Raw genomic sequence first — 9,875 nt, 5'->3', positions numbered from 1 at the left:
GTCCCCTATTTCCATCTCAACCTCAGTCTAAGTGTATAGATTTTTAATATATAAGGCAACACCTCCCTTTTTCCCCTGCCTGTCCTTCCTGAGCAAGCTGTACCCTTCTATACCAATATTCCAGTCATGCATATCATCCCACCAAGAGTCTGTGATATCAGCTATGTCATAGTTGTGTTTATTTATTAGCATTTCAAGTTCTTCCTGCTTATTCCCCATACTCCTCGCATTAGTATAGAGATATCCCTCCAAAACGTTTCGGTTACAGGCCCCTGGTAGACAGCATACCTCCCAGGATGGCGTGTCAGGGCAACAGATGGTGCCTCCAACCGCCTCAGAAGAGAGTCATCAACCACCACTACCCTACGTTTCCTCCAGGGAGTGGTGGCTGTGATCCTCCCAGCCTTGGCGGTACATGGCTTCTCCTCTTCCACCTTTGGGGGGTGATTGCTCATTACCAGGGCAGCATAATGGTTTTCCATCACCATTGTGGATGGGTTGGGAGTAGGGATGGAGCACTACCTGCTGTCAGAAGTAACCATCAGCCAGTGTCATCCCTGTGACAGAGCCATATCCTCCTCCTCTGATGGTGTGACAGCAGCTCCTGATGCTCTGAGTGGCATGGTAAGGGGGTGGAGAGCAGGAGGGGGTTGGATAAGGGGCAGAGGGTCATGGGGGACAGAGGTTTTGGAGGCGAACGGTCTGGGGATGTGGAACAGGGTGGGGTTGAATAGGCAGGGGAGTCCCAGGGTGCCTGTCCAGGGACAAGGGTGTGGATAGGGGTTGGGGCAGTCAGGGGACAGGGAGCGGGGGGGGTTGGATCGAGAGTGGGGTCCTGGTGGGGGTGGTTAGGGACAGGGGGGTCCTGGGAGGGGGCAGTCAGGGGACAAGGAGCGGGGGGGATGTTGGATGGGTCATGGGTTCTGAGAGGGGCGGGAAGTGGGAGGGGCAGATTGGGGTGGGGACCAGGCTGCTTGGGCAGGTCTACACTTAAAAAGCTGCAGTGAATCTTCAGTGAAGATGCTACTACATGGATGGGAGAATTTCTCCCGTCAATGTAGTTAATCCACTTCTGCAAGAAGGGGACAGTTTGTGCTGTTTACACCAGGGGTCAGTTTGGTATAACTATGCCACTAAGAGTGTGCATTTTTACACACCCCTGCGCAATGTAGTGATACCAATGTAAGTTAGTATTGTAGACCTGGCTTTTAAATTACAACTCTAGAAAACATCCCTTTATAGACAAGATCAGATATAATACTTGTTCTTCAAGCCCTTAATGAAACTTCTTACAGAATTTAATAGAAAACAATTACTTTTTGTATAGATCTTTTTTCTTTTAACCTACCCAGTAGAATTTAATAGTGAATTATGTCTTTGCTGTAGAATCATATGGATTTTTTTTTTAAGAAATCCCATATTCTCTATTAAATTGCATAGGATTATTCCATAAGGGACAGCCCATGAGATTCTAAAATTTTGATTCTTGTCTCATATCAAAGTTGGCTTCATGCAAATGTTTAAAGAATGCCTAGAACAAGATAATTATATTCTCAAATAAAAAGTTATAAATCCAACTGGTAATGACGGCAATCCTTCAACTATTACAACAGGCTTAACAGAATATATCACTTCTCTTTCATGTTTTACTCTCTTTCCTTGTTTTACCCTCTTTCCTTGAAACCATTTGTCTATACCAAAAGGTGAAAGCTATGTTCAAATACCAATTGTAATTTAAAAAGAAAAGATGGCATTATAGGAAAATGGGAGCACATATTAGAACTTTTGCCTCTGGAATTATGTTGCTCTTAGATTCAGGGTTCCCCCCATCCTTAAGAAAACCCCAAGAATTATTTATGTGAATACGAGTTTGAAGCAGAGTTGTCAAAAACAAAGAAATGATTCCAAAATTTTAAAAGTTGATTCTATTTCATGGTGTTCCAAATGGTTCTGATTTTTCATTACATTTTCTAATCCTTTGTTGTTGTTGTTAACCAAAAACCTGAGGGCAGATCCTCAGCTGGTGAGAATGGAGAATGATTCACCCAGCTGAGGCTCTGCCCCCAGGCTAAAATAATATGCTGACAATGACTTTAAAAATATTAAAGTGTCAGGAAAAAGGTGAATCGTTTTTCATGACTATCTGGCTAGGAAAAAAGGTCATTTTTCAATGGAAAAAAAAATCATGGAAAGGGTTTGGACCAGATCTAGTTTTCAGGATAAGGTACATAAGATCAGGCAGGAGGTGGGATCACCCTGGAGGTGGGATTTTCAAAAGGACTCAGTACTGCCCAAACACCAATCCCAAAGTCAATAGCGAAACTTCTGTTGACACCAATGGGAGAGTTAGGCCAATGCTGACTGCTTTTCAAAATTCCATCTTAAGTATCTGTGTGTGCATACAGATCTCCCCTTCTCCTTGAAAAGAGGGAGGAAGTGGCCACCTGTGAGTCAGCAGTTCTCCTAGATAACATGAAGGGCTTTCTACAGGCTGCATGAATCCACAGCAGGAGAGGGGATAGGCGGAGGGGACATGCATAGTGTACCCTGCCAGGCATGCAGTGGAACAGCCATAGGAAAATTAACACAGATTAAATTAACTTTTCTGCATAGTTTCCTCTATACAGTGGGCCTCAAATGCAGGCACTAGTTGGGTAGGTCCTGGCAGAGTATTTCACTGAAGCTCAGGAGCATAGCTGCAAGGAGCCTAGAGCCTTTATTACCCAGCTGTAGTCCCTACTGCTCCTGTTCACTAGCATATTTTTAGTAGTTAAAAATGTCTCAATTTTTGGAAGAGAAATGGACTATCAATGGGGAAGCAGCATTACTGTGCACAAATAAGGAGACTGGTCAGGTTGCTTCATTACTACTTTGCAAGAGGTGTCTGTAACTTGCATCGTGGAGGCACAAGATCTCAGCACAGAATACTTTGTAAATCTGAGAATCCATCTGGTTTGTAGGCTTGACTATGGGTTGCTTCTCCTGGGAGAGCAAAAATCTACTCCTTGTGACCATAGAATGAAGAAACTCAGTGGGTGGAACATTACCATGTTTCCTTGCTGTGATACGGATGGGTATTTCTGCTATGATCTGGTCCTTCAGATAGTTTGTACAGTGGCAAAGAAACTTAAATTTATCTATGATGTAGAACATGAAGGACACTGTGGACTCTTTTATAACCCTCTTCTGTTTATAGCAAAAGTGTTGGGCTTACACAAACCATACCAGCTTTCCAAGTAATAAACTCTACTACCTACTTGAGATAAGAGAGTTTCGTCAGACTCTCTTTGCCCCTTTTCCATGCCAGTGAATACAGTACAGGCCATCTTGACACAGTGATCATTTCCCAGGGACTTTATGTTTTATAACCAAAGACCTTTATTACTCATGTTTTGATGACTCACTCATTAAGAGTCAAATGTCCTTCCCAGAAGACTATCTTTATGTCCTAATAATTTTTCTAGGGGCCAAAAGCATAAACCAGGTCATTGTGAGCTAATTCAAATCAATGTCTAATGACTTTCTAATTTTTATTTCACACTTGATAGCCTTGCTTTGGGCAAGGGCTCTGTTTAAATATTCATTTATCAGAGATTCTTGGGATTTCCTCAAAAGAAAGAGCATTTTTATCCCTTTGAAATGACATTTCATCACAGATGGCATCAGTGTGAACATACACCATCCTTTTATGATCAAATTCCTGGCAGTTGGAATTCACTCTAATTTAAGCATCTCTGCTGTAAAAATTCTCTGTAGAAAAGTCACACTGAAGAAATTTGGGAAAGGATACATTCCAGTAAGCAATAAGATTTAAGTTACATATCATGTGGTGGTTTCCACCATATTTATTCACAGGGCCATTCTAAGAAACATCAACCTCATTCATGCTAAATGCACACCTTTATGTTATAATCTTTAGAAGTGTGCCATACAATCCAGAAAACCACCATGGAGAGAGAATCATGACAGAAAAGGACCTTGTTCAGCATTAGACAAGAAAGCCTGGTCCTGTGGTTATAACACTTGAATAGGAATCAGAAGAACAGAGTTTAGTTCCCACTTCTACCCCTAACTTTTTTTGTGAGATTAGACAAGTCACTTGACCTCTGTGCCTCAATTCTTTATCTATAAAATTGGGACAATACTACTTCCCTACTCTGCAGGTGTTTTATGATAAGTGCAGCAATATCTGAGGTGCTTAAGTCCCACAGGAAAAAAATGTCTCTTTTCTTCAGTTGTGACAAGTATAACCCAGTAACTGGATGGAATCCTCACCCAGCTCTCACAAACTACTCATTCATCATAAATAGTCAAAAGTCACCAACTCCTTGATTTTAATGTTATTAACAAAAGGTTAATTGAAAAATGACATCATACAAGCTCTAGCCTGACCCTTCTATCTAGGTACCTTCCCCAGCCTAAACCTTCTCCCTAGGTTTGGGTGCCCCTAAGTTTGGTTTCCTTTGACTGTGTCCCAGACCCATAGCCTTCTCTTCCCAAAGGGCTACCATCACCTCCCATATGTTAAGCGTGAAGTCTGATGAACCATAACTCCCACACTGCATTAGCAGTAATTATCCTCCTGTCTCCTTGAAGGGTTTCAACGTCAGCTAACGTGAATCCTGCCACCCTATTGAACTTCTACTTTCTGAGGGCCCAATCCTGAAAACACGTAAGGAAGTGAGTAGCTTAGAATAGTTAATTGGAATCACATGAGTAGGTATTTGCCAATCTGGCCCAAAGCCTTAATATGCCCTTTGACTCCAATGTTCATTTGTGGCCTTTACTTAATTATTACAATATCCTACAATGAAGCCTGTGTAAATTCTTCTCATACAAGGGCTGAAGAGGGAGGTCAGCAAGACATGACATACTTTTTTCCACTGACAATCACAGCTGCAGAAGTTACAGCCACACATGCACTATTTTTCCTGGTGGTCAGAATTCCAGGAAGTGCACATTCTTTTGCAGTATGAGCTGCCTATCAGTCAGAACAGGGACACAGGCCTATAAAATTTTAAAGATCTGAATAAAAATCTTTTCCTTCTTACTTGCTCAGGTGCTTCGAGTCTCTTGTTTCTTGTGGTGAAATAAATCTGCTGGTTTTTCAGTCTTCCAAGGACTACCTCAGCAAAACCACAGAAAACAAGATATGGGGTTTCTAAAAGAAAAACAAACAGAAAAAAATAAAACAAAAATACCAAATCAAGAAAACAAACAAATTAACCAATATACATACATCATAATTAGCCTTTGTTTGTTTGTTTTTGTTTGTTTGTTTTAAAGGCACAGATATATTGTCCCTCATTAGCTGAGTTGGGTTTGAAAGAGATGTTGTGGGAAATGGAAAAATTGAAACAAAAGTATATTTTGCAGCAGTAGAGTAGCCTGTTTATAGTTCTAGGGGAGGCAGGCAATGCTGTGTGTGAACTCTGGCTACATTAAAGTTAATTTAGGCAGTGTGGTCTCACCTGATTCCCTTAGAGATCCCTGGAGCTACAATACATTTTGACAAGTCACCTCTGAGGCAAACAAGCATGATTTGTTTTCATGAACTCTATTCTTACACTCCGATATCCTAAGCTGTAATTATTCAGTGATAGTCTGTCACTGTTATTCTGCTTCAGACACATCCAATTAAAAATAGCGGCTTGGTTCATAGTTCTCTTGTGGGTTTTATTCCCCTCAAACAGTCCTTAATTTAGCTTCTGTTGGGCCTAGAAAACACCACATTATTTGAACAGGGCTAATTCATGATTCAGAACATAATCAGATCCAAGCAGGCTGTTCATACTAATTTGATTAGTTCTGACAAGCACAACACGAATCAGTGTATGTCTGGCTAGTATTGTGCTCCTGTCTTTGAGTTCTTACTGTTTAATAACTACACTGCTAAAACATTTGGAAAATGCTTCTTTGGGCTAAATCCACATTTCATCTGTACATACTCATCATTTCACTTTATTTAAACATTTCCCTGTCCTTTTCCAACTTCCGTCATCTTATATGCTTCAGTGGCATTTGTATTTTACTTCCATCGCAAGAACTGTGGCTAGTTCTGCCTGATGTAGTATAGTTATTACAATACAAATATCCTGCTTAGTTAAATATATCCTCTAAAATGGAAGGTAATAGGAAAATGGAGCCTAGCGAATTTCCTGTGTCTTTGCCTCTGCAGCTCTGGTCCTGTGGAATATCCCATTTTCCAGTGTTTGCAACACTCAGAAGATGTCCTTTGTTTAAAAAGATAGATATGGATCACATCTCTGTGCCACTTGGGGCACTTTAACTGAAACTTATTGAACAGATATGTATTATGACTACAATCTTACAACATTTGGGTCATTTTTCTCCCTACAAACCATATGGACAAAAGTTGACTTGTAAAACTTAACTTATTCTAAAGTCAGTTTATGAAACCTATGTTCAAGTAACATTAAGGCATGGGCTACAGAGCTTTATAATTACAGATTAATTGTACTAATAGCCTCAGAGACATGCAGCATAGAGAGGATGCACAATCTTAGCCACACAGGGCTTAAACTCAAATACATATAGACCCTGATAAATTCCAGACTCAAAATGATGCAGTTTTTCCTTTTTAAAAATAAAATGTCCCCGTTCAACTAACTATTACTGAAATCTTAATGGAAGGATTGTGTCTCGAGAAAGGGATTTGAATGAAGAGGGAGTGATTATATTACAAACAAGATAGGCTTAATGGATAGAATGGAAGAAGGCATGAAGATGAGAGTGATAGAAGGATTCAAAAGGATAAATGAGGCTTGGGTGCAGCAAGCTGAAAAATCAATGAGACTGTCAACATGCTTAAAACTAAGCATATGCTTAAGTGCATTACTGGACTGGGTCCTTGAAGAACAAAACAGATTTTGGATTAACTGGTTTATCTGACTTCACCCGTACAATTTTCTGTGTCAGATTTTAGCCTCAAATATTTAAGGTTTTATCTGTAAGGCCCTATACCTATACACACAGTAACTAATATTTGTTTTCGCATAGTGTTCAGACTTAAATGTTAAGGACAGAACATTTATCTAATTGAACTCGAGGGTATACAATTCTGATCCTCAGAAAAAACACCCTGGGATGTATAAAGCCACTAAGCAAGAAAGCCTATCTTGAAATCTTTTTTAGATTTCTTTGCAAAGAGTTATAATCAATAGGACAGTACAAAAATGTTACTGTAAAGGTACAATATACTTGTCAGTAGGAACCCAATGTTATTTTCAAACAAAGCTATGTTTTATAGATTTGCCCTTTTAAGATGCTGTTCTTGAGCACCATAGTCAAGAAAGTTCTGTTCTTTAATTTATTAAACACCCTCAAAAATCTCTCAGGCAATCAAGGAGAAGTACTGTACTGAATATTTCTCTGTGGATCCCTACAGAAGAGATAGTTGTTATGCTGTGCAATAGCTCTGACTTTTGCAGTCTGTGTTAATTGCGTATTTTTTAAAACCAAACCGAATGTTTCATCTTTAGGTCAATATTAGATTTCACTCTTGCAAAGAGTTGATAGTTACTTTTCAGCACAAGAATGGCAGGATTTATTGTAGAATTATCTTTAGCTCCTTCTTTTAAAAGTTAAACATGTTAGAATTTCAAAAATGAGTTTGAATGTTGGCAAGAATATACTCCGCACCTTACTACATTTTACAATACTACTATCCATTTTAATGTCTGATACCATATATCAATGTCAATTTCCACTTTAATATATTAAGAAGCTAAGATGTGGTCTTACATTTTTAACAAAAGGTAGTAATAAATACCATCTCAAGAGCCTAAATCTCTCAGAAAATCATCTAACCATATACCAGATTTTACATTCTCAGAGAGCCTTTGCTGCCAATGTTTGGTGCATAGCCAACAAAGCCAGGGTTGTTACCTTGTGTCAATGCTCCTTAGTGTGTTGCAGCTGACGATGCCAGATTCAGGACAAACTTCTGAGAAATATGGCAGACTCACCCCACACTGGTAGTTATTTGATCATAAGATATATCAAGCCAGTGACAAAACTAAACTTCTGTGTCACCATACTTGTTAACAAGAAGTTAAAAATGCAGGCTCCTTACATATTCTAGCACTTATTTCACCATCCAGACACTAGACTTTATGGTGAGTGGTTACAGAAAACCAATTTAATCAAATAAAGGGATCTCAAGAAATTAGCCACATAGCCAGATCACTGTATAACTCACATTTTATCCAATAATCAAGCTGCTTTACTAACTAAAAATCTAAAGGTTTAAATAAAAGAGAAAATAAGAAGAGAGTTAAAATGGTTAATAGATCATGTACATACAATAATGGCAATGTTCTTATAGCAGGATTGTAGCAGTGATGTTATAGATTGCTGGCTTGTAAAGTCTCTGGTAACTTCCAAAAGATTGGAATGGACTCCAATGGTCCTCAGTCCATAGTTCAAATATGCTCCCTCTGTTGATAATCCACAGTCCAGAGAATCCAAGCAGGAAAGAGGCAACATGGAGATGTTTCAAGGTTCTTTTATATACTCCACCATGTGCTTGGAATTGTACAGACCCAAAACAGAGCTCACAGCACAGTTTGTGGAAAACAAGATGGAGTCCAGGGTCACATGAGCAAGTCACATGCCCTTATATGGCTTGCTGACTCACAGGGGCAGCCATTACCCATATTTTGGGTGGGGCATCCACAGGAAGGCTCACAAGGTGAGACAGGCTTCTTTTTTGGCCCATGATTAGAGTGACTGTTCCTTAATGAGCCATCAAACTTGAATAGTCATTCACAATGTGTGGCCAGAACAGATATAAATAATCTTGTGGAAGTTACCCCAGGAACAATACATGTAAGACATAGATTACATAGTCAATATTCACAACTTCAGATATAGTGATGGTACATAGATTGAAACAAGAAAACTATTTTTAGCAAATAGTTAACTTTTCTGTTGATACCTTACATGATATATTTTGTACAAGTTTGTCACAATTGTCTAATAGTGGTAATATTAATAAAATACATTGTCATATTTCAATCATACAGCATCACACCTTGGCTTCTCAGGAAAGCCATTGGTGATATCCTAAGGAGAGATTTCATGGGGTGGGTAATTAACACAATTTGTGGGGGAAAGTGTCAACATGATTTTTGTAAAGGAAATCGTGCCTTACCAATCTATTAGAATTCTTTGAGTGGTGATCAACAAATATGTGGACAAGGGGATCCAGGGGATATAGTGTACCTGGACTTTCAGAAAGCCTTTGACAAGTTCTCTCACCAAAGGTTCTTAACAAAGTAAGCAGTCATGGGATAAGAGGGAAGGTCCTCTCATGGATCTGTAACTGGTTGAAAGATAGGAAACAAAGACTAGGAATAAATGATCAGTTTTCAGAATGGAGAAAGGTAAATAGCGGTGTCCCGCAGGAATCTGTACTGGGAGCAGTACGGTTTATCATATTCATAAATGATCTGGGAAAAAGGGGTAAAACAGTAAGGTGGCAAAATTTTCAGATGATACAAAATTTCTCGAAATAGTTAAATCCAAAGCTGACTGCAAAGAGTTACAAAGGGATCTCACAAAACTGTGTGACTTCATTTATCAGCATTGAATTTCATCTGCCATTTTGTTGCCCAAAGCAAGACACATTAGAAACAATAATCCTAACTATACATACAAAATGATAGGATTTAATTAGCTGTTACCACTCCAGAGAGAGATCTTGGAGTCATTGTGGTTAGTTCTCTGAAAACAGCTGTTCAATATGCAGCAGCAGTCAGAAAAGCTAACAGAATGTTAGGTACCATTAGACAAGGGATAGATAATAAGACAGAAAATATAATACCACTATATAAATCCATGATACACCCACA

This window comes from Gopherus flavomarginatus, chromosome 10 (genome assembly GCF_025201925.1).
Source record: "Gopherus flavomarginatus isolate rGopFla2 chromosome 10, rGopFla2.mat.asm, whole genome shotgun sequence".
Lineage (NCBI taxonomy): Eukaryota > Metazoa > Chordata > Testudines > Testudinidae > Gopherus > Gopherus flavomarginatus.
The sequence above is the reverse complement of the archived record's forward strand: the minus strand, read 5'-3'. Positions refer to the sequence as shown.